At 47.6% G+C, this 23,812-nt stretch overlaps 1 protein-coding gene across 1 annotated transcript in view; it reads left to right on the top strand.

The window, feature by feature from the left end:
- The window catches only part of MTHFD2L (methylenetetrahydrofolate dehydrogenase (NADP+ dependent) 2 like), a 441,513-nt gene that overhangs the window by 24,769 nt on the left and 392,932 nt on the right, over positions 1-23,812 (top strand). The gene's annotated exons all lie outside the window — the stretch shown is intronic.

Below are 23,812 nucleotides of genomic sequence, written 5' to 3'. Positions count from 1 at the left end.
GGATAGTCAAGGCCTTGTCCATCGGAAGAAACACCCCTTTGAGACACTGTATCCAGTATCATTCCCAGGAACTGAAGACGTTGGGTCGGTTCCAGGTGAGATTTCTGGAAATTTAGGATCCACCCATGATCCATAAGTAAGCGAGTTGTCAGATCAATGCTGTGCAGTAGACGCTCCTTGGGCAAAGCCTTTATCAGGAGATTGTCCAAGTAGGGGACTAAGCTGACTCCCATCATGCGCAGTTGCAGCATCATCTACGACATGATCTTGGAGGAGGCCCTCGGAGCTGTGGATAGGTCGAAGGGTAAGGCCTGAAACTGGAAATGGTCATCCAATATGGCGAACCTGAGGAAAGCCTGATGAGGGAGTCACATGGGAATATGTAGGTAAGCATCCTTGACATCCAGAGATGCCAGGAATTCCCCCTCCTCCAGACTGGACACCAATGCCTACTAGGATTCCATTTTGAATTTGAACACCCGCATTACGGGTTTAGAGACTTCAGGTTCAAGATGGGTCGCACTGAACCGCCTGATTTTGGAATGACAAAAAGACTGGAGTTAAAACCCCTGTTGTGTAACGGAGGAGGTACTGGAACCACCACCCCTGTCCGCAGAAGTTTTTCAATAGCCTCTTGCAAGGTAACTTTTGCTGCGGGCAAAACTGGTAAGCCCGATTTGAAAAATCTGTGAGGAGGAAGTGCTTGAAATTCCAGCCGGTATCCCTGGGAAATGAGGTCCCTCACCCAAGGATCCCGGCAGGACTTCGCCCAAACTTGGGCAAAGTGTTGAAGGTGAGCACTACCTGAAAATCGCCTTGCTGCTGGGGCCAACCGTCACACGGAAGGCTTAGCGACAGGGGATCCGGTGGTCTGGTCCAGGGACATAGCAGTTGCAGGTTTACGGGACTTACGATGAGATCCTCTCGAAGTGATGGAGACCCTTCGGCCCCTGCCTCTGAACCTTGCCACATAAAATGGACTTTAAGGAGGGTCCTGTGTAAGAACGTCTAGAAGGTGGCGCAGCCGATGGCAGATAGGTAAACTTACCCGCCGTTGCCTGGGAAATCCATTTATTTAACTCGTCCCCAAATAAGGCATCACCTGTAAAGGGAAGATTTTCTACACCCTTTTTGGAATCAGTGTCCGCTGACCATTAACGTAACCACAGGGCTCTGCGTGACGAAACTGCCATAGCAGTAGTGCAGCCATTTTTCTTACACAATTCCTTTATAGCCTCGCTCATAAAATTTGCAGCCTCCTGTATGTGTTGCAGCAGAGTAATGACCTCATCCTGGGGCAGAGTGTCTAATCCATTAATAATATTATCGGATCACTTGACTACTGCCCTAGAATCCAACCACAAACTACAGTGGAGTGCTGTGCTACACCCGCTGCCATATATATTGCCTTGAGAGTGGTCTCAATTTTATGGTCAGCAGGGTCTTTAAGGGATATAGCCCCTGGCACCGACAGTACCAATTTCTTAGACAGTCTGGACACAGACGTATCAACTGATGATTTTATTTCCCATACCTTCCTGTCCTCAACTGGGACAGGAAAAGTAGATAAAAACCTCTGAGGAGTTTTACATTTCTTGTCAGGGTTTACCCATGCCTCCATGGCCAGGGAGTTTAATTCCTTAGTCACAGGAAACATGGCTGAGGTCTTGGGTCTAACATTAAAGTACAACTCCTCATCTGGTTCTGCTTCCTGATCTGGTATGTAAGGAACCTCTCTTACAGCATAAATGAGGGCCCCCACCCCGGGGTACAGAGAGCTGTCCTCTTCCATATCATCATCATCATCACCCACATCAGTCTGGTCAGAATCAGACTGGAGCACCTGTGGCAGTGAGCATTTATGTGAAACCAACAGAGGGGGCTGAGAAGCCTTTCTGGTATCTGCTGCTTTGGCCATACAATCAATAGACTGTTTTAACACCTGTCTCTCCTTCTTAGCTGCAGCTAATTCTGAATTCACATTGTGAATCATGCTCTTAAAAGTATCTAGCCAGTCAGGTGCCTGTGAACTGTGTCCCTGTGGAGATAAGGAGCACTGTTCACACGAGGGACCCCGCAGAAGAAGGGGTAGAGTTACAACAGCACACATTACCATATCAACAGACATATTGTACACAACTGTAGTACAGCTCAACTCACTGAAAAACAACTCCACACCGACCCTGAAGAGCCCCTGGAGTGACACAGAGAAACGGAGACCAGCACACAGAACACAGCAGCACAGTGTGTGAAAATATGTGTATCACCTTATAGATCTGCAGCGGCGCTACCGCTGATGTGCTCTCCCCCCCCCGCTGTGACCCCCTGGTACCAGTACAGAGTCTGCAACAGCGTGGGTCCATGGAGGAGCAGCGTGCATGCAGCCTTAATGATCCACAGCAGCAGGAAATGTCGCCTTCCTGCCTCTGGTCCCGTTCTCTGGGAAACCCCGCCCCTGTATTGGCGTGTGATCCCACTAATGCTTATACTGGCTGAATTAGAATATACAGTACACACAAAGCCTAATGACAGTGAGCACTATTGAGCATAAGCCCGCTGAGCCAGTGTAGTCCACGGCGGGCACCACAGCTTGTGGCCCGTGACCGCCGCGTGACATGCCGCCAAACCGCACCGGGGACCCGCTAACTGGGACCCCGGTGTTAACACTCTCTGCACCTGATGATCTTCGGCTTCTGTTAGAGGGTGGCGGCTAGCTCCTGGCATGGACACACACAGTATGGTGTGTGAAACAGCACCTCAGGAGCTCAGTTTCCTGTCAGCTGGGATTACGAACCATTAACCCTCAGGAAATTGGTTCGGTCCCCACTCTAAGGGGTATATTCAACTGAGGTCGGATCCATTCCGACATGCATTTGTCGGAATGGATCCGACAAGGTCTATTCAATGCCCATCTCAGGGGGTCATTCCGAGTTGTTCGCTCGTTGCCGATTTTCGCAACGGAGCGATTAAGGCGAAAATGCGCATGCGCATGGTACGCAGTGCGCATGCGCTAAGTATTTTAGCTCAAAACTTAGTAGATTTACTCACGTCCGAACGAAGAATTTCCATCGTTGAAGTGATCGGAGTGTGATTGACAGGAAGTGGGTGTTTCTGGGCGGAAACTGACCGTTTTCTGGGAGTGTGCGGAAAAACGCAGGTGTGCCAGGATAAAACGCGGGAGTGGCTGGCCGAACGCAGTGCGTGTTTGTGATGTCAAACCAGGAACGAAACGGGCTGAGCTGATCGCAGTGTAGGAGTAAGTCTTGAGCTACTCAGAAACTGCTAAGAATTTACAATTCGCAATTCTGCTAATCTTTTGTTCGCAATTCTGCTAAGCTAAGATACACTCCCAGAGGGCGGCGGCCTAGCGCGTTCAATGCTGCTAAAATCTGCTAGCGAGCGAACAACTCGGAATGACCCCCTCAATACGACTTTAAAAAAGTTGAATTGAGATGAGGGACCGGAGAGGGGATAGAGCCGCGGGCAGACGGGGGACAGCAGCGCTGCAGAAGGATGTGGCACAGCCGCCAGACCTCACAGCAGCGTCCACCCGGCTCCAGTAAGCGGGACCTCACTTGCTGGAGCCGGGTGGACGCTGCAGTGAGCGGCGGCTGTGCCACATCCTCCTGCAGCACTGTGCTGTAGCGCTGATGTCCCCCGTCTGCCCGCAACTCTCCCCCCTCTCCTCCTCTCAGGTCCCTCATCTCAGTTCAACTTTTTTTTAAGTCGAACTGAGATGGTCGGAAACGGGGCCAAAACCTGTCGGATTTGGCCCCGTTTTCCTCAGAAGCACGTGAATCGGCAGCTATACCGCCAATTCACGTATTATTCCACAAGTCGAATTCCCCGACTTGTCGAATAAAAATGCTGGGGACTGAATAGGTCGGAACCCCTTCCGACCTGAAAAAGACGAAAACTGCCGTCTTTTCGACAAGACGTCTGTTTCGACCTTAATTGAAGGTCCCACGAAGCAGGTAGACTGGTTGCCAATCAGTACTACCTGAAAATAAATAACTAAAATAAAAAATAAAGGAAACTCTCTGGAGCTCCAGAGAAATGCACCCAGCTCCCTGGGCACATTTTTCTAAACGGAGTCTGGTAGGAGGGGCATAGAGGGGAGGAGCCTGCACACGCACGCACACATTAAAGGTTTTTAAAGTGCCAGGCTCCAGTGTACCCGATCTATACCCCATGGTACTTAAGAACAGTTCCCCAGTATCCACTAGGACGTAAGAGAAACTATGATTGGATGGGTGGAGAGAAACCTTAAACCACAGCCATCTACCTCAAGAAAACTACAGATTTATTAAACAAAATGTCCACTATAAGCCAATGACAAAGTGGAACCCTTGTAGCCAATGTAGATTTGGAATCTTGACTAACAGTTTCCCAAGAATACTTGGATGCGGTTGGTATCAGTGCCTATGCTGGAATTATGAATGAATAATCACTCATAACTACTTCTCTTTAGCAATGATGCTACAAACAGGCCTAGACATTTGCCACAGTTAGTAAATCTCTTTATGACAAATTTTGAAAGACACCTTTTGTCCACCTGTCCATCTATTCTCTAGTATGTTTCTGATACAATGGCATTCTAATCATCTGTAGTACCTCTAAAGAAGATATAATAGAATTCTACAACTGCAATAAACTTCACCCCACCATTATCCTGATTCAAAAATATTCCAGCTGCTCCAAGAACAGTTCGTTTTGCCCTGCCACCAACTGAAGCAAGAGGTGGTAACAAAGTGGAATACTATACATGTTTCAGTGGATGGAGGAACAGCAGAAAGCCATCCACAGCTACACAACAAGCCATGCCATTGGGAGAGGAGGGGGGATATACTCAGTGGAGAATACTTTCTTTCCTGTGCAAGGTGCTGAAACACTTTGAAGTAGCCACCCATTAAGTGAGTTCAGACACTGCTAGCTTGAGCCAGGTGATTCCCCTAATTAGACTTTTGGAAAATCAGCTAGAGAAATTACATGAAATAAAGTGATTCCACTAAGTATGTGGGACATGTAGATCAAGTCCTTTATTCGCGTTGCCAGCATTCAAGGGTTATCAATACCCTGAAATTGGATCACGTCATTTTGGCGATCATGCTTGATCCTAGGTTTAAGATGTACAGCGTGTCTTCCTTTCCAATGGACCCAGATCTAATAATGTTTACAGTTAAGATGTCGCCATTGTTGAAATGTCAACATTGAACATGTTGTTATCTGCAGAATGTCAACATGTGAAGTGTTGACCTTCTGCACGGACTGACAGCAGGGGCTTATGTGATGGGCAGTGCTGAGTACCTGGAGTCTGTCGCCCGTCCGGAGTCGGCTTCCCGGATAGCCCAGTTCTTACTTGTCTCGGCTTCGGCAGCGATCTGCGTCGAACGGCTGGACCTGGGCAGAAGGACAGGGATACCCCAGTACGAACAACACCCCCCACCTTATACGTACAAGAATAACTATGGTGGAATACGGTAACAAGGCTTTATTGGAAACAGGACTAGTAGAGATGAGCGGGTTCGGTTCCTCGGAATCCGAACCCGCCTGAACTTCATTTTTTTTTACACGGGTCCGAGCGACTCGGATCTTCCCGCCTTGCTCGGTTAACCCGAGCGCGCCCGAACGTCATCATCCCGCTGTCGGATTCTCGCGAGGCTCGGATTCTATCGCGAGACTCGGATTCTATATAAGGAGCCGCGCGTCGCCGCCATTTTCACACGTGCATTGAGATTCATAGGGAGAGGACGTGGCTGGCGTCCTCTCCGTTTATAGAGAAGAGAAGAAGAGAGTGAGACTAGAGTAGAGAGAGAGACAGTAGTAATTTTGGGGAGCATTAGGAGGAGTACTACTACTTGCTGAAGTGATAGATAGATAGATAGTGTGACTGTATAATGTATATCTGACTTGTGGGGGAGACACTGACAGTGGGGAGCAGTTAGAGTCTGAGAGCAGGACTCAGGAGTACATATAACGTACAGTGCACACTTTTGCTGCCAGAGTGCCACACTGCCATTGTGACCACACTGACCACCAGTATAATATATATTGTGATTGTCTGCTTAGGAGTACTACTTGCAAGTTGCTGATAGTGTGACCAGTGACCTGACCACCAGTTTAATAATCACCACCAGTTTAATATATATATATATATATATATATATATATAATTGTATATAATATATATATAATATTGTATACCACCTACCCGTTGTGTTTTTTTCTTTCTTCTTCTTTATACATACTACTATAGTAGCTTACTGTAGCAGTCTGCGGTGCTGCTGAGCTGACAGTGTCCAGCAGGTCCGTCATCAGTCATTACATAATAAATATATATACCTGTCCGGCTGCAGTACTAGTGATATTATATATATATATATATATATATATATATATATATATATTAATTTCATCTCATTATCATCCAGTCTATATTAGCAGCAGACACAGTACGGTAGTCCACGGCTGTAGCTACCTCTGTGTCGGCAGTCGTTGGTCCATCCATAATTGTATACCACCTACCCGTGTTTTTTTTTTTTTCTTTCTTCTTGATACATACTACTATAGTAGCTTACTGTAGCAGTCTGCGGTGCTGCTGAGCTGACAGTGTCCAGCAAGTCCGTCATCAGTCATTACATAATAAATATATATACCTGTCCGGCTGCAGTACTAGTGATATTATATATATATATATTAATTTCATCTCATTATCATCCAGTCTATATTAGCAGCAGACACAGTACGGTAGTCCACGGCTGTAGCTACCTCTGTGTCGGCAGTCGCTGGTCCATCCATAATTGTATACCACCTACCCGTGTTTTTTTTTTTTTTTCTTTCTTCTTGATACATACTACTATAGTAGCTTACTGTAGCAGTCTGCGGTGCTGCTGAGCTGACAGTGTCCAGCAGGTCCGTCATCAGTCATTACATAATAAATATATATACCTGTCCGGCTGCAGTACTAGTGATATTATATATATATATATATATATTAATTTCATCTCATTATCATCCAGTCTATATTAGCAGCAGACACAGTACGTTAGTCCACGGCTGTAGCTACCTCTGTGTCGGCAGTCGCTGGTCCATCCATAAGTATACTAGTATCCATCCATCTCCATTGTTTACCTGAGGTGCCTTTTAGTTGTGCCTATTAAAATATGGAGAACAAAAATGTTGAGGTTCCAAAATTAGGGAAAGATCAAGATCCACTTCCACCTCGTGCTGAAGCTGCTGCCACTAGTCATGGCCGAGACGATGAAATGCCAGCAACGTCGTCTGCCAAGGCCGATGCCCAATGTCATAGTACAGAGCATGTAAAATCCAAAACACCAAATATCAGTAAAAAAAGGACTCCAAAATCTAAAGGAGGAGAAGCGTAAACTTGCCAATATGCCATTTACCACACGGAGTGGCAAGGAACGGCTGAGGCCCTGGCCTATGTTCATGGCTAGTGGTTCAGCTTCACATGAGGATGGAAGCACTCAGCCTCTCGCTAGAAAAATGAAAAGACTCAAGCTGGCAAAAGCACCGCAAAGAACTGTGCGTTCTTCGAAATCCCAAATCCACAAGGAGAGTCCAATTGTGTCGTTTGCGATGCCTGACCTTCCCAACACTGGACGTGAAGAGCATGCACCTTCCACCATTTGCACGCCCCCTGCAAGTGCTGGAAGGAGCACCCGCAGTCCAGTTCCTGATAGTCAGATTGAAGATGTCAGTGTTGAAGTACACCAGGATGAGGAGGATATGGGTGTTGCTGGCGCTGGGGAGGAAATTGACCAGGAGGATTCTGATGGTGAGGTGGTTTGTTTAAGTCAGGCACCCGGGGAGACACCTGTTGTCCGTGGGAGGAATAGGGCCGTTGACATGCCTGGTGAAAATACCAAAAAAATCAGCTCTTCGGTGTGGAAGTATTTCACCAGAAATGCGGACAACATTTGTCAAGCCGTGTGTTGCCTTTGTCAAGCTGTAATAAGTAGGGGTAAGGACGTTAACCACCTCGGAACATCCTCCCTTATACGTCACCTGCAGCGCATTCATAATAAGTCAGTGACAAGTTCAAAAACTTTGGGCGACAGCGGAAGCAGTCCACTGACCAGTAAATCCCTTCCTCTTGTAACCAAGCTCACGCAAACCACCCCACCAACTCCCTCAGTGTCAATTTCCTCCTTCCCCAGGAATGCCAATAGTCCTGCAGGCCATGTCACTGGCAATTCTGACGAGTCCTCTCCTGCCTGGGATTCCTCCGATGCATCCTTGCGTGTAACGCCTACTGCTGCTGGCGCTGCTGTTGTTGCTGCTGGGAGTCGATGGTCATCCCAGAGGGGAAGTCGTAAGCCCACTTTTACTACTTCCACCAAGCAATTGACTGTCCAACAGTCCTTTGCGAGGAAGATGAAATATCACAGCAGTCATCCTGTTGCAAAGCGGATAACTGAGGCCTTGACAACTATGTTGGTGTTAGACGTGCGTCCGGTATCTGCCGTTAGTTCACAGGGAACTAGACAATTTGTTGAGGTAGTGTGCCCCCGTTACCAAATACCATCTAGGTTCCACTTCTCTAGGCAGGCGATACCGAGAATGTACACGGACGTCAGAAAAAGACTCACCAGTGTCCTAAAAAATGCAGTTGTACCCAATGTCCACTTAACCACGGACATGTGGACAAGTGGAGCAGGGCAGGGTCAGGACTATATGACTGTGACAGCCCACTGGGTAGATGTATGGACGCCCGCCGCAAGAACAGCAGCGGCGGCACCAGTAGCAGCATCTCGCAAACGCCAACTCTTTCCTAGGCAGGCTACGCTTTGTATCACCGGTTTCCAGAATACGCACACAGCTGAAAACCTCTTACGGCAACTGAGGAAGATCATCGCGGAATGGCTTACCCCAATTGGACTCTCCTGTGGATTTGTGGCATCGGACAACGCCAGCAATATTGTGTGTGCATTAAATATGGGCAAATTCCAGCACGTCCCATGTTTTGCACATACCTTGAATTTGGTGGTGCAGAATTTTTTAAAAAACGACAGGGGCGTGCAAGAGATGCTGTCGGTGGCCAGAAGAATTGCGGGACACTTTCGGAGGACAGGCACCACGTACAGAAGACTGGAGCACCACCAAAAACGCCTGAACCTGCCCTGCCATCATCTGAAGCAAGAAGTGGTAACGAGGTGGAATTCAACCCTATATATGCTTCAGAGGTTGGAGGAGCAGCAAAAGGCCATTCAAGCCTATACAATTGAGCACGATATAGGAGGTGGAATGTACCTGTCTCAAGCGCAGTGGAGAATGATTTCAACGTTGTGCAAGGTTCTGCAACCTTTTGAACTTGCCACACGTGAAGTCAGTTCAGACACTGCCAGCCTGAGTCAGGTCATTCCCCTCATCAGGCTTTTGCAGAAGAAGCTGGAGACATTGAAGGAGGAGCTAACACAGAGCGATTCCGCTAGGCATGTGGGACTTGTGGATGGAGCCCTTAATTCGCTTAACAAGGATTCACGGGTGGTCAATCTGTTGAAATCAGAGCACTACATTTCGGCCACCGTGCTCGATCCTAGATTTAAAACCTACCTTGGATCTCTCTTTCCGGCAGACACAAGTCTGCTGGGGTTCAAAGACCTGCTGGTGACAAAATTGTCAAGTCAAGCGGAACGCGACCTGTCAACATCTCCTCCTTCACATTCTCCCGCAACTGGGGGTGCGAGGAAAAGGCTCAGAATTCCGAGCCCACCCGCTGGCGGTGATGCAGGGCAGTCTGGAGCGACTGCTGATGCTGACATCTGGTCCGGACTGAAGGACCTGACAACGATTACGGACATGTCGTCTACTGTCACTGCATATGATTCTCTCCCCATTGAAAGAATGGTGGAGGATTATATGAGTGACCGCATCCAAGTAGGCACGTCAGACAGTCCGTACTTATACTGGCAGGAAAAAGAGGCAATTTGGAGGCCCTTGCACAAACTGGCTTTATTCTACCTAAGTTGCCCTCCCACAAGTGTGTACTCCGAAAGAGTGTTTAGTGCCGCCGCTCACCTTGTCAGCAATCGGCGTACGAGGTTACTTCCAGAAAATGTGGAGAAAATGATGTTCATTAAAATGAATTATAATCAATTCCTCCGTGGAGACACTGACCAGCAGCAATTGCCTCCACAAAGTAGTACACAGGGAGCTGAGATGGTGGATTCCAGTGGGGACGAATTGATAATCTGTGAGGAGCGGGATGTACACGGTGATATATCGGAGGATGATGATGAGGTGGACATCTTGCCTCTGTAGAGCCAGTTTGTGCATGGAGAGATTAATTGCTTCTTTTTCGGTGGGGGTCCAAACCAACCCGTCATTTCAGTCACAGTCGTGTGGCAGACCCTGTCACTGAAATGATGGGTTGGTTAAAGTGTGCATGTCCTGTTTATACAACATAAGGGTGGGTGGGAGGGCCCAAGGACAATTCCATCATGCACCTCTTTTTTCTTTCATTTTTATTTGCGTCATGTGCTGTTTGGGGAGTGTTTTTTGGAAGGGCCATCCTGCGTGCCACTGCAGTGCCACTCCTAGATGGGCCAGGTGTTTGTGTCGGCCACTAGGGTCGCTTATCTTACTCACACAGCTACCTCATTGCGCCTCTTTTTTTCTTCTTTGCGTCATGTGCTGTTTGGGGAGTGTTTTTTGGAAGGGCCATCCTGCGTGACACTGCAGTGCCACTCCTAGATGGGCCAGGTGTTTGTGTCGGCCACTAGGGTCGCTTATCTTACTCACACAGCTACCTCATTGCGCCTCTTTTTTTCTTCTTTGCGTCATGTGCTGTTTGGGGAGTGTTTTTTGGAAGGGCCATCCTGCGTGACACTGCAGTGCCACTCCTAGATGGGCCAGGTGTTTGTGTCGGCCACTAGGGTCGCTTATCTTACTCACACAGCTACCTCATTGCGCCTCTTTTTTTCTTCTTTGCGTCATGTGCTGTTTGGGGAGTGTTTTTTGGAAGGGCCATCCTGCGTGACACTGCAGTGCCACTCCTAGATGGGCCAGGTGTTTGTGTCGGCCACTAGGGTCGCTTATCTTACTCACACAGCTACCTCATTGCGCCTCTTTTTTTCTTCTTTGCGTCATGTGCTGTTTGGGGAGTGTTTTTTGGAAGGGCCATCCTGCGTGACACTGCAGTGCCACTCCTAGATGGGCCAGGTGTTTGTGTCGGCCACTAGGGTTGCTTAGCTTACTCACACAGCTACCTCATTGCGCCTCTTTTTTTCTTCTTTGCGTCATGTGCTGTTTGGGGAGTGTTTTTTGGAAGGGCCATCCTGCGTGACACTGCAGTGCCACTCCTAGATGGGCCAGGTGTTTGTGTCGGCCACTAGGGTCGCTTAGCTTAGTCATCCAGCGACCTCGGTGCAAATTTTAGGACTAAAAATAATATTGTGAGGTGTGAGGTGTTCAGAATAGACTGAAAATGAGTGGAAATTATGGTTTTTGAGGTTAATAATACTTTGGGATCAAAATGACCCCCAAATTCTATGATTTAAGCTGTTTTTTAGTGTTTTTTGAAAAAAACACCCGAATCCAAAACACACCCGAATCCGACAAAAAAAATTTGGTGAGGTTTTGCCAAAACGCGGTCGAACCCAAAACACGGCCGCGGAACCGAACCCAAAACCAAAACACAAAACCCGAAAAATTTCAAGTGCACATCTCTAAGGACTAGTCCCTGTCTAGGGAAAGAAACAGTCCTAATATATGTAACCCTAGCACATTTCAGTTAGGGTAAATACTATCACTCACATCTCACTTATAACAGCAATATGAATGTAACAGCATAATGACACGAATACATTCCTGAACTTTAACAACCTGACTGGGTCTTTAAGAAAATAACTTCCACAAATACACAAGTAATATCCCGAACCCGCCACTGGGTGGCACTATGAACTCGACACAAGGGTATCTAATCCAAGGTCTCTACATATAATCCTGAGAAGTCCCAACGTGCGTTTGTATGAAATGTCACTGGACTGATGTCTATTCTCCGTTTGGAGAGAATTGTAAATCCTGCACACACTGCGCGGGGCTATTATCCTTGAAGGTGGACACTTGGGGGGTTTTGCCCGGGCAACTATATCCACTGAGATGCAGATCAAACGGCGTCCTCCTCTTAGGGCCGGCCCTGGTTCTGTTATATAGCCGCGGGGATGGATTGCGGTGCGGGTGTGCGTGCTGAGGGTGCTTGTTATGCGGGGAGTGGCCGCTCATTCCCCTCACCTGTCTGACCAGTTAGGGTTGGGGTGAGTGGGGCTGACAGTTCCGGCTCCCCTGCGGAGTGTCTCTCAGTTCATTTAAGGAGCGAGGGGAAAGGCCGCACGGGTGCTCAAAGTACCTGGTATCCTGACGGGACTCGTGCGGACCCCGTGTCCGCGGCTTCTTCCGACCGGCGCAGGGATGTCCTCAGCAGCAGTGCTCGATCTGTTCCTCCGCTGTTCCACTGGTGTAGTGGTTTCGTCCGCTCGACCGCAGCTCACAGCTGTCCCTTCTCTTCAACGGCAGGGCGCGCTCTGCCTTGTCAGCCGCCGCCCCGTTTGAGTCTCTTGCTCTCCGCTCGTCTCCGCGGTCCGACGCGCTCTGCTCTTCTCCCGCCTCACCCCTTCTCCTTGGCGCCAGTCCCGCCTCCCTTTCTCCCGCTCTCTGAACCGCCAATCCCCGCGAGCCGCCAGCTTCTTCCCTCCTGGGTCCTAAGATCCTCCAGGTAGTCGCCGGGACCCGCTTTTGTTGCCTAGCAACCGGGCAATCCATTAAACCCTGCGGTCCAGCAGCTGCAGTGGTAGTCATAACGGGTCAAGAGCCAGGTGCTAGGCATCACACTTATGCCACCTGTCCCAATCCTCTCACTAAAAATGATGAAAGGTATAGATAAGTGCACGCTCATTTTCCTGTCTGCTTACTTCATATCACTATGGTGTATATTTTTTATTTTATTGTTGTATGCCCCTGTCATTAAATATTGCTTATTGCCACAAATCGCAGCAATAAGGAATCTTTTTTCATATGAAAATATCATTATTGAGCTGCTGAGGTTAACGTTGTTGACGACGCATGGGAGCGCACATCAACAGCGATCTAGGTCATACACACTAGATGATATCATGAACGATGTGTCAGTACTGGTCACATTGTCCACTTTATCATCTAGTGTGTACTCAGCATAAGATTGGTAAACAGAGCCGTAACTAGGGCGGTGCAGACGGAATTCAGCACACAGTGCATTTTCCCTTTAGGTGCACCAGCCGCATTCACCTACGATTGCCTACCTATATACAGTATGCACCACTACTACTGCTACCAGCTGCAGCGCTGCCCACTGTAATGTATAATAGTAGCGGTGCACCCAGCTCCTTCTCTGATGGATGCACCACTGCTAATATACATTACAGCAGGCAGTGCTGCAACTGCATGCCCAGTGTGCTCCGCCCCCTCTCCTTGTCTCCTGCAGTATGGGACTGGGAGAGACATCATGATGTCTCTCCAGAGGGCCTTCTGCCGAAGACAGGAGGAGGGGGGTGAGGGGGAGGAAATGGTGAGGAGTAATGAGGAGGAGGAGGAGGAATGAGGTGGACAGGCTCTATCTGGCATAATGTATATAAGGGCCTTTACCTGGCATAACGTGTATAAGGGGCTCTACCTGGCATAGTGTGTGTAAGGCGCACTACTGTGGCATAACACGAATAAGCAGCTCTACTATATAAGAGCTCTACTCTACTTTCTGAATTTATTAAAACTCATTCTAAGGACAGGGGCATCCTTGCAGTGTGTTAAAACATAAAGCGATTGTTAATGGGATCACTTCGCTTAACCTTCGCAACACTGCCGCGCTACGGCCGATGTGTGGCCTTCTGACCTCACATGTGCGGGAAGCCAATGCAGGGATTCTCCAGATTCCTCTCCTGACAATCTCTGCAGACTGTAGCCAATAGACTACAATGGCTACCGGGACCAAGCTCCAATTTGACAACTGAGCAGCATCCATAGAAACTTATGGGGAGGCTGCTTTTGCGGTTGAAAACAAGGGACAGTATGCTGCAGTCCAATCATTGAAGGGAGTGGGGCTTAACGACATAACCGGGGAAGGGGTTAAACTCTGTTCCCCTGCGCTAAGGAGGAAAATAAATCCAAAAAGGTTGGCTTTTCCCTTTGAGCAAGCTGAGATGCAGGGAGAAGACTCTATGTAAGTATTGGGGATGCCTAAGGGTTGTGCAGATACACTCACCTCTGCCCCCTTGTACCCCACCTTGACTCACTCCTGTCTGATGGCCAGTCCTTGGACCCCCCTGCTCAACAGCCCCTAAATTCTACTAATGCATAATCCGGCTGTGTATACGCCCCAACACATATCATATGCCCCAGTGTGCCCCAAAATCACATAATACAATCCAGTGCATCCACAAATCACATGATATTATCTAATGTTCCCCCAAATCACATAATATGCTAAATTTTTCTCCAAATCACTTCATATACCCCAGTGTGCCGCCAAATCACATATTATGCCCAAGTGTGCCCCCAAATGACATAATATGTTCAGTATGCCACCAAATTTTATTATGCTAATAATACTACATCACAATATGAAAGTAATATTTGAATAACTTATCTGTGCTGGCTCACTCATCCATGGAGTCTGCCCATCAGGTCCCGTCCAGCTCCATGATCCTCCTGCAGACGGGCATCTGAATGAAGTTTCATATGGCACAAAGGTCCAATCTGCTCCACATGCACAGCTGAACATCGGGCAATGCTGTGTCACAGCGTGCTGCTCAATTGTTAAGTGAAGCATTTGCAATACAGGAGAGGGAGCTCAACTTCCTGGGGGGGGGGGGGGGGGATATTCCAGGACCCTTCTGAGCCACAGGGGCTGGTACATGTGCGCCCTAGTACACCCCTGGGAGATTATGATGTCTGAACTCCGGCAACAGCAGTGTCAGAGAGCTGGATCACCTCTAACAGCAGTGTTAGAGAGCTGGATCACCTCTACTTTCTTTGTAACAGCCTGTGGTCGGTTGCGGCATACTGTAATGAGTCAGTCTCACTTATTCTTGTTACTACTGATAATGCTGCAGACTAGAGATGTGTGCCTGCCCATTTTTCGTTTTTTTCTTCTTCCGTGTTTTGGGTTTGTATTGGGTTTGCCAAAACCACCCTTGTGTGTTTTGGTTATATATTTTTTTTTTAAATCATAAAAACAGCTAAAACCACAGCATTTGTGGGGTGTTTTTGTTCCTACAGTATTATAAACCTCAATAACATTAATTTCCACTCATTTTCAGTCTATTTTGAACACCCCAGAGCTCAGAATATTGTTTTTATCCAGTTTAGGCCAAATGGTTGCTCCGAGGTAGCTGGATGACTAAGCTAAGCGACAGAAGTCTGAGGCACAAACACTTGGCACATCTAGGAGTGGCACTGCCGTGGCAGACAGGATGGCAGTTTTAGAAACTATGCCCAAAAAATGCTCCAAAGAGCGGATAACGTAAAGAAATAAGGTGCAAGATGGAATTGTTCTTTTGCCATCCCACCCACCCTTATGTTGTCTATATTAAAAAGGACATGCACAGTTTAACAAACCAATCATTTCAGCGACAGGGACCCTCACTTGTGGCTGAAATGATTGGTTTGATTGGGCCTCCACAAAATAATTTTTTAGAAGGACTTCCTCCGTTAAGAATTACTGTGAGGATATTGATGATAAGTAGTGATGAGCTGGTTCGGTTCCTCGGAAACCGAACCCCCCCGTATTTCACTCATTTTACACGGGTCTGAGGCATACTCGGATTCTCCCGTATGGCTCGGTTAACCCAAGCGCGCCCGAACGTCATCATCCCGCGGTCGGATTCTCACGAGATTCGTATTCTATATAAGGAGCCGCGCGTCGCGGCCATTTTTACTCGTGCATTGGAAATTTTAGGGAGAGGACCTGGCTGGCGTCCTCTCCGTTTATTAATGTTGCTGCACATATCTGTGCTCACACTGCTTTATTGTGGGGACTGGGGACTAGCAGTATTATATAGGAGGAGTACAGTGCAGAGTTTTGCTGACAGTGACCACCAGTATATATAGCAGTACGGTACGGAAGGCCACTGCTCTACCTACCTCTGTGTCGTCAAGTATACTATCCATCTAGATTCTATACCTGTGGTGCATTTTAGTTTTGCAGTTTGCTGACAGTGACCACCAGTATATATAGCAGTACGGTACGGAAGGCCACTGCTCTACCTACCTCTGTGTCGTCAAGTATACTATCCATCTAGATTCTATACCTGTGGTGCATTTTAGTTTTGCAGTTTGCTGACAGTGACCACCAGTATATATAGCAGTACGGTACGGAAGGCCACTGCTCTACCTACCTCTGTGTCGTCAAGTATACTATCCATCTAGATTCTATACCTGTGGTGCATTTTAGTTTTGCAGTTTGCTGACAGCGACTACCAGTATATATAGCAGTACGGTACGGGAGGCCACTGCTCTACCTACCTCTGTGTCGTCAAGTATACTATCCATCTAGATTCTATACCTGTGGTGCATTTTAGTTTTGCAGTTTGCTGACAGTGACCACCAGTATATATAGCAGTACGGTACGGAAGGCCACTGCTCTACCTACCTCTGTGTCATCAAGTATACTATCAATCTAGATTCTATACCTGTGGTGCATTTTAGTTTTGCAGTTTGCTGACAGTGACCACCAGTATATATAGCAGTACGGTACGGAAGGCCACTGCTCTACCTACCTCTGTGTCGTCAAGTATACTATCCATCTAGATTCTATACCTGTGGTGCATTTTAGTTTTGCAGTTTGCCGACAGTGACCACCAGTATATATAGCAGTACGGTACGGAAGGCCACTGCTCTACCTACATCTGTGTTGTCAAGTATACTATCCATCTAGATTCTATACCTGTGGTGCATTTTAGTTTTGCAGTTTGCTGACAGTGACCACCAGTATATATAGCAGTACGGTACGGAAGGCCACTGCTCTACCTACCTCTGTGTCGTCAAGTATACTATTCATCTAGGGCCCTCATTCCGAGTTGATCGGTCGCAAGGCGAATTTAGCAGAGTTACACACGCTAAGCCGCCGCCTACTGGGAGTGAATCTTAGCTTCTTAAAATTGCGACCGATGTATTCGCAATATTGCGATTACTAACTACTTAGCAGTTTCAGAGTAGCTTCAGACTTACTCTGCCTGTGCGATCAGTTCAGTGCTTGTCGTTCCTGGTTGACGTCACAAACACACCCAGCGTTCGCCCAGGCACTCCCACCGTTTCTCCGGCCACTCCTGCATTTTTTCCGGAAACGGTAGCGTTTTCAGCCACACGCCCCTGAAACGCCGTGTTTCCGCCCAGTAACACCCATTTCCTGTCAATCACATTACGATCGCCGGAGCGATGAAAAAGCCGTGAGTAAAATTACTTTCTACATAGCAAAGTTACTTGGCGCAGTCGCAGTGCGAACATTGCGCATGCGTACTAAGCGGATTTTCATTGCGATGCGATGAAAAATACCGAGCGAACAACTCGGAATGAGGGCCCTAGATTCTATACCTGTGGTGCATTTTAGTTTTGCAGTTTGCTGACAGTGACCACCAGTATATATAGCAGTACGGTACGGAAGGCCACTGCTCTACCTACCTCTGTGTCGTCAAGTATACTATCCATCTAGATTCTATACCTGTGGTGCATTTTAGTTTTGCAGTTTGCTGACAGTGACCACCAGTATATATAGCAGTACGGTACGGAAGGCCACTGCTCTACCTACCTCTGCGTCGTCAAGTATACTATCCATCTAGATTCTATACCTGTGGTGCATTTTAGTTTTGCAGTTTGCTGACAGTGACCACCAGTATATATAGCAGTACGGTACGGAAGGCCACTGCTCTACCTACCTCTGTGTCGTCAAGTATACTATCCATCTAGATTCTATACCTGTGGTGCATTTTAGTTTTGCAGTTTGCTGACAGTGACCACCAGTATATATAGCAGTACGGTACGGAAGGCCAATGCTCTACCTACCTCTGTGTCATCAAGTATACTATCCATCTAGATTCTGTACCTGTGGTGCATTTTAGTTTTGCAGTTTGCTGACAGTGACCACCAGTATATATAGCAGAACGGTACGGAAGGCCACTGCTCTACCTAGCTCTGTGTCGTCAAGTATACTATCCATCCACACCTGTGGTGCATTTCAGTTGTGCGCAGTATATATAGTAGTAGGCCATTACTATTGATACTGGCATATAATTCCACACATTAAAAAATGGAGAACAAAAATGTGGAGGTTAAAATAGGGAAAGATTAAGATTCACTTCCACCTCGTGCTGAAGCTGCTGCCACTAGTCATGGCCGAGACGATGAAATGCCATCAATGTCGTCTGCCAAGGCCGATGCCCAATGTCATAGTAGAGAGCATGTAAAATTCAAAAAACAAAAGTTCAGTAAAATGACCCAAAAATCTAAATTGAAAGCGTCTGATGAGAAGCCTAAACTTGCCAATATGCCATTTACGACACGGAGTGGCAAGGAACGGCTGAGGCCCTGGCCTATGTTCATGGCTAGTGGTTCAGATTCACATGAGGATGGAAGCACTCATCCTCTCGCTAGAAAAATGAAAAGACTTAAGCTGGCAAAAGCACAGCAAAGAACTGTGCGTTCTTCTAAATCACAAATCCCCAAGGAGAGTCCAATTGTGTCGGTTGCGATGCCTGACCTTCCCAACACTGGACGGGAAGAGCTTGCGCCTTCCACCATTTGCACGCCCCCTGCAAGTGCTGGAAGGAGCACCCGCAGTCCAGTTCCTGATAGTCAAATTGAAGATGTCACTGTTGAAGTACACCAGGATGAGGATATGGGTGTTGCTGGCGCTGGGGAGGAAATTGACAAGGAGGATTCTGATGGTGAGGTGGTTTGTTTAAGTCAGGCACCCGGGGAGACACCTGTTGTCCGTGGGACGAATATGGCCATTGACATGCCTGGTCAAAATACAAAAAAAATCACCTCTTCGGTGTGGACTTATTTCAACACAAATGCGGACAACAGGTGTCAAGCCGTGTGTTGCCTTTGTCAAGCTGTAATAAGTAGGGGTAAGGACGTTAACCACCTCGGAACATCCTCCCTTATACGTCACCTGGACCGCATTGATCAGAAGTCAGTGACAAGTTCAAAAACTTTGGATGACAGCGGAAGCAGTCCACTGACCACTAAATCCCTTCCTCTTGTAACCAAGCTCCTGCAAACCACACCACCAACTCCCTCAGTGTCAATTTCCACCTTACACAGGAAAGCCAGTAGTCCTGCAGGCCATGTCACTGGCAAGTCTGATCAGTCCTCTCCTGCCTGGGATTCCTCCGATGCATCCTTCAGTGTAACGCCTACTGCTGCTGGCGCTGCTGTTGTTGCTGCTGGGAGTCGATCGTCATCCCAGAGGGGAAGTCGGAAGAACACTTGTACTACTTCCAGTAAGCAATTGACTCTCCAACAGTCCTTTGCGAGGAAGATGAATATCACAGCAGTCATCCTGCTGCAAAGCGGATAACTCAGGTCTTGTCAGCCTGGGTGGTGAGAAACGTGTGTCCGGTATCCACCGTTAATTCACAGGCAACTAGAGACTTGATTGAGGTAGTGTGTCCCCGGTACCAAATACCATCTAGGTTCCATTTCTCTAGGCAGGCGATACCGAAAATGTACACAGACGTCAGAAAAAGAGTCACCAGTGTCCTAAAAAATGCAGTTGTACCCAATGTCCACTTAACCACGGACATGTGAACAAGTGGAGCAGGGCAGACTCAGGACTATATGACTGTGACAGCCCACTGGGTAGATGTATTGCCTCCCGCAGCAAGAACAGCAGTGGCGGCATTAGTAGCAGCATCTCGCAAACGCCAACTCGTTCCTAGGCAGGCTACGCTTTGTATCACCGCTTTCCATAAGAGGCACACAGCTGACAACCTCTTACGGAAACTGAGAAACATCATCGCAGAATGGCTTACCCCAATTGGACTCTCCTGGGGATTTGTGACATTGGACAACGCCACCAATATTGTGCATGCATTACATCTGGGCAAATTCCAGCACGTCCCATGTTTTGCACATACATTAAATTTGGTGGTGCAGAATTATTTAAAAAACGACAGGGACGTGCAAGAGATGCTGTCGGTGGCCCGAAGAATTGCGGGCCACTTTTGGCATTCAGCCACCGCGTGCCAAAGACTGAAGCACCAGCAAACAGTCCTGAACCTGCCCTGCCATCATCTGAAGCAAGAGGTGGTAACGAGGTGGAATTCAACCCTCTATATGCTTCAGAGGATGGAGGAGCAGCAAAAGGCCATTCAAGCCTATACATCTGCCCACGATATAGGCAAAGGAGGGGGAATGCACCTGACTCAATTGCAGTGGAGAATGATTTCAACGTTGTGCAAGGTTCTGCAACCCTTTGAACTTGCCACACGTGAAGTCAGTTCAGACACTGCCAACCTGAGTCAGGTCATTCCCCTCATCAGGCTTTTGCAGAAGAAGCTGGAGACATTGAAGGAGGAGCTAAAACAGAGCGATTCCGCTAGGCATGTGGGACTTGTGGATGGAGCCCTTAATTCGCTTAACCAGGATTCACGGGTGGTCAATCTGTTGAAATCAGAGCACTACATTTTGGCCATCGTGCTCGATCCTAGATTTAAAACCTACGTTGTATCTCTCTTTCCAGCAGACACAAGTCTGCAGAGGTTCAAAGACCTGCTGGTGAGAAAATTGTCAAGTCAAGCGGAACGTGACCCGTCAACAGCTCCTCCTTCACATTCTCCCGCAACTGGGGGTGCGAGGAAAAGGCTAAGAATTCCGAGCCCACCCGCTGGCGGTGATGCAGAGCAGTCTGGAGCGAGTGCTGACATCTGGTCCAGACTGAAGGACCTGCCAACGATTACTGACATGTCGTCTACTGTCACTACATATGATTCTGTCACCATTAAAAGAATGGTGGAGGATTATATGAGTGACCGCATCCAAGTAGGCACGTCAGACAGTCCGTACGTATACTGGCAGGAAAAAGAGGCAATTTGGAGGCCCTTGCACAAACTGGCATTATTCTACCTAAGTTGCCCTCCCTCCAGTGTGTACTCCGAAAGAGTGTTTAGTGCAGCCGCTCACCTTGTCAGCAATCGGCGTACGAAGTTACTTCCAGAAAATGTGGAGAAGATGATGTTCATCAAAATGAATTATAATCAATTCCTCCGTGGAGACATTCAACAGCAATTGCCTCCAGAAAGTACACAGGGATCTGAGATGGTGGATTCCAGTGGGGACTAATTAATAATCTGTGAGGAGGGGGATGTACACAGTGAAAGGGGTGAGGAATCGGAGGATGATGATGAGGTGGACATCTTGCCTCTGTAGAGCCAGTTTGTGCAAGGAGAGATTGATTGATTCTTTTTTGGTGGGGGCCCAAACCAACCAGTCATTTCAGTCACAGTCGTGTGGCAGACCCTGTCGCTGAAATGATGGGTTCGTTAAAGTGTGCATGTCCTGTTTATACAACATAAGGGTGGGTGGGAGGGCCCAAGGACAATTCCATCTTGCACCTCTTTTTTCTTTCATTTTTCTTTGCATCATGTGCTGTTTGGGGACAATTTTTTTGAAGTGCCATCCTGCCTGACACTGCAGTGCCACTCCTAGATGGGCCAGGTGTTTGTGTCGGCCACTTGTGTCGCTTAGCTTAGTCACACAGCGACCTTGGTGCGCCTCTTTTTTTCTTTGCATCATGTGCTGTTTGGGGACAATTTTTTTGAAGTGCCATCCTGCCTGACACTGCAGTGCCACTCCTAGATGAGCCAGGTGTTTGTGTCGGCCACTTGTGTCGCTTAGCTTAGCCATCCAGCGACCTCGGTGCAAATTTTAGGACTAAAAATAATATTGTGAGGTGTGAGGTGATCAGAATAGACTGAAAATGAGTGTAAATTATGGTTATTGAGGTTAATAATACTATGGGATCAAAATGACCCCCAAATTCTATGATTTTAAGCTGTTTTTAGGGTTTTTTGTAAAAAAACACCCGAATCCAAAACACACCCGAATCCGACAAAAAAATTTCAGGGAGGTTTTGGCAAAACGCGTCCGAATCCAAAACACGGTCGCGGAACCGAATCCAAAACCAAAACACAAAACCCAAAAAATTTCCGGTGCACATCTCTAATGATAAGGTGTTAATTGCATTATAACAACTGCAGCCACTGGTGGCTGACTTACACAAACAACATCATCATCAACATCTTCACTGTCAGATAATACACACATATCTCCCTCATCCTGCCCCACTTCCACACACAAATCTCAATTTGTATTATGTCCTCCTCGTTAGATTCATCATCACCATCTTTACCTGTACTGCTCCCCACATGTTCAGATGGTTCAGAAATGGTGGAAGGAGGTGAAAGAGGCTTCTATATGACAGTGTTAGAAATGTCAGCTGACGTGGACACCCCTAAACGTTCCTCAAGAATGTCTGATGGTTCTGAATCTGAATGCGCAGTTTGTCTTACTGCCTCTGCAGCTAACTTTCCTTTTGTTTTGTTTTTCTTTACCACTCCATAATTAAATGATTTACATACCCTGGCCTAAGCCTTCTATGCCCCTGGGCATCTGCCTTAGCAGATGACATTGATGAACTTGCATTGTCAACTACTAGTGGCAGCAGCTTCAACACTAGTAGTAGCCTCCATTATCAACACAAAGAGGAGTTGACCTTCACCAACAACGTCGCACAAATTAGTCAGAAATATATATATATATTAAATGATTACACACTGTGGTTGACTTCACCGACAGCGTAGCACAAATGAGTCAGAAATGTATATAATAATAATAATTACACACTGCGGTTGACTTCACCGACAGCATCACACAATACATGTATGAGCAGGAAATACTATACTGCGGCCTGACCGGCAGTGTCACAGTACTTATGAAAATAAAATAAAAATTGTATAGTACAGCTCAAACAAATATTTTTTTTTTAATAATTATAATTTTAGGCTTAGCAGCACCCTTGGACTGATACGGCAGACAGGGCACCCCAGGACTTATACAGCAGACAGGGCACCCCTGGACTGATATGGTAGACTGGGCACCCCAGGACTTATATAGCAGACAGGGCACCCCTGGACTGATATGGCTGACAGGGCACCCTTGCATTGATATGGCAGACAGGGCACCCCTGGACTGATATGGCAGACAGGGTACCCCTGGACTGATATGGCAGATAGGGTACCCCTGGACTGATATAGCAGACAGGGCACTCCTTGACTTTTACAGCAGACAGGGTACCCCTGGACTGATATGGCAGACAGAGCACCCTTGGACTGATATAGCAGACAGGGCACCCCAGGACTTATACGGCAGACAGGGCACCCCTGGACTGATATTGCAGACAGGATACCCGTAGACTGATATGGCAGACAGGATACCCCTGGACTGATATGGCAGACAGGGTACCCCTGGACTGATATGGCAGACAGGGCACCCCAGGACTGATATGGTAGACTGGGCACCCCAGGACTTATATAGCAGACAGGGCACCCCTGGACTGATATGGCTGACAGGGCACCCTTGCATTGATATGGCAGACAGGGCACCCCTGGACTGATATGGCAGACAGGGTACCCCTGGACTGATATGGCAGATAGGGTACCCCTGGACTGATATAGCAGACAGGGCACTCCTTGACTTTTACAGCAGACAGGGTACTCCTGGACTGATATGGCAGACAGAGCACCCTTGGACTGATATGGCA

This window comes from Pseudophryne corroboree, chromosome 1 (genome assembly GCF_028390025.1).
Source record: "Pseudophryne corroboree isolate aPseCor3 chromosome 1, aPseCor3.hap2, whole genome shotgun sequence".
Classification (NCBI taxonomy): Eukaryota; Metazoa; Chordata; class Amphibia; order Anura; family Myobatrachidae; genus Pseudophryne; species Pseudophryne corroboree.
The sequence above is the reverse complement of the archived record's forward strand: the minus strand, read 5'-3'. Positions and strand labels throughout refer to the sequence as shown.